Genomic DNA, 2,500 nt, shown 5'->3' with positions numbered 1-2,500 from the left:
GAAAATCCAAAATCAGGATTTTCCCCGACAAAGGAAACATCCCGAATGTACTCGTATGTCACGCGACCTTTGGAACTATTGTCCCATCGGTTTTGCCACCCACGAAGCATACATTCCTTCAACAACCTTTCACACTCTAGATACCCCCTTTCTACATCACCGTCGGATATCCATCCATCTAGCAGCGGCATACAAAGCCTCCTTCTCAGCCTGAAGGTAAATGCCCGTTGCACAACTAACAGGTCAAGAGGAGGCGCACCTAACAACACCTGCAACGCATCCAGTAGATAGGGACAGTAGGAATCTCGTTAATCCATTCATGCGCGTCACTAATTAGATGACGAGGCATTTGGCTACCTTAAGAGAGTCATAGTTACTCCCGCCGTTTACCCGCGCTTACTTGAATTTCTTCACTTTGACATTCAGAGCACTGGGCAGAAATCACATTGTGTCAACACCCGTTAGGGCCATCACAATGCTTTGTTTTAATTAGACAGTCGGATTCCCCAAGTCCGTGCCAGTTCTGAATTGATTGTTAATTGATAATCGTTATAATTTAAAAGGAATATATATCGAATGATATAATTCCTTAAAAATTTTAGCAAGAAAGTTCCACAATTGGCTACGTAACTACTATCCGGGGAACAAGAATCGTAATTCTCTATTTACCCAGAACGAGTACATAAACCATGGTATTGCTTCCCAATCAAGCCCGACTATCTCAATCTTCAGAGCCAATCCTTATCCCGAAGTTACGGATCTAATTTGCCGACTTCCCTTACCTACATTATTCTATCGACTAGAGACTCTTCACCTTGGAGACCAGCTGCGGATATTGGTACGGCCTGTTGAGAAGTTTGCGTGACCCCACCATAAATTTTCAAGGTCCGAGGAGAAAATATCGACACAACAGTAAATGTCATGCTCTTCTAGTCCATCTACCATATCTCTCTTCGAAAGACTTCCATGGTAGTACGACTATAAAACAGAAAAGAAAACTCTTCCGATATCTCTCGACGGCTTCTTTATGGTCGTTCCTGTTGCCAGGATGAGCACAAGGCCCATTTTTAATAACAAACGGATACTCAACAGGTTACGGAATTGGAACCGTATTCCCTTTCGTTCAAAATAATTCAAGTATTTTAATTATTTTTAAATATATTTTTATTAATATTTTTTTTTATTAAAAACTTGAAAATTTTCGGCTTTCGCCTTGAACTTAGGACCGACTAACTCGTGATCAACCACTGTTCACACGAAACCCTTCTCCACTTCAGTTCTCCAAGGTCTCATTCGATTATTTGCTACTACCACCAAGATCTGTACCAATAGCGGCTCCATGCAGGCTTACGCCAAACACTTCTAAGCACACTATTGTACCCTCCTACTCACTAAAGTTTCAAAATTTATAAATCAATCGAAATTGTTTTATAAATCATCTACTTTAGCGGTAATGTATAGGTATACAACTTAAGCGCCATCCATTTTAAGGGCTAGTTGCTTCGGCAGGTGAGTTGTTACACACTCCTTAGCGGATTACGACTTCCATGTCCACCGTCCTGCTGTTTTAAGCAACCAACGCCTTTCATGGTATCTGCATGAGTTGTTAATTTAGGCACCGTAACATTACGTTTGGTTCATCCCACAGCGCCAGTTCTGCTTACCAAAAGTGGCCCACTGGGCACATTATATCATAACCTCAACCTTCATATCAAGAAAGGTGAGGTTCTTACCCATTTAAAGTTTGAGAATAGGTTAAAATCGTTTCGACCCTAAGGCCTCTAATCATTCGCTTTACCAGATAAGATTATTTTATATAATTTTTAAATGCACCAGCTATCCTGAGGGAAACTTCGGAGGGAACCAGCTACTAGATGGTTCGATTGGTCTTTCGCCCCTATACTCAATTCTGACAATCGATTTGCACGTCAGAACTGTTTCGGTCTTCCATCAGGGTTTCCCCTGACTTCAACCTGATCAAGTATAGTTCACCATCTTTCGGGTCACAGCATATATGCTCAAGGTACGCTCCAGTTAGAGGTATAAATAATAATAAATTATCATTATACATAACTATATGGAACGCCCCGGGATTGAATTAATTGACTATTTATTAAAAAATAGACTAAAAATTAATCCCATTATATTTAAGTTAAGTTAATTATGCCATTAAGTTTAATATAACTCAATGACTTGCACATATGTTAGACTCCTTGGTCCGTGTTTCAAGACGGGTCCCGAAGGTATCCTGAATCTTTCGCATTGTTAATCATATAAATGCATACAAATAAATATTAATATCATAGATATTAAATTTTTTGTAAAATTCAAAAAATGAATTTTAGCATTATATATAATAAAATCTATCAACACTTTATCAAATCATTAGTATTTATTTTATGTTAATATGCTTAAAAAGCAAATTAATTTAAATAAACTTAATATCACCAATGATCTTTTGATAAATACTTTATTATGTTAATAGATTACAATGTCCTTA

General features: G+C 38.0%; 1 pseudogene; it reads right to left on the bottom strand.

Moving 5' to 3' along the window:
- Positions 1 to 2,500, bottom strand: part of LOC129252179 (large subunit ribosomal RNA) — a 5,091-nt pseudogene that overhangs the window by 2,078 nt on the left and 513 nt on the right.

The sequence above is a fragment of the Anastrepha obliqua genome, unplaced genomic scaffold (genome assembly GCF_027943255.1).
Source record: "Anastrepha obliqua isolate idAnaObli1 unplaced genomic scaffold, idAnaObli1_1.0 ptg000153l, whole genome shotgun sequence".
In the NCBI taxonomy this organism is placed as follows: Eukaryota; Metazoa; Arthropoda; class Insecta; order Diptera; family Tephritidae; genus Anastrepha; species Anastrepha obliqua.
The sequence above is the reverse complement of the archived record's forward strand: the minus strand, read 5'-3'. Positions and strand labels throughout refer to the sequence as shown.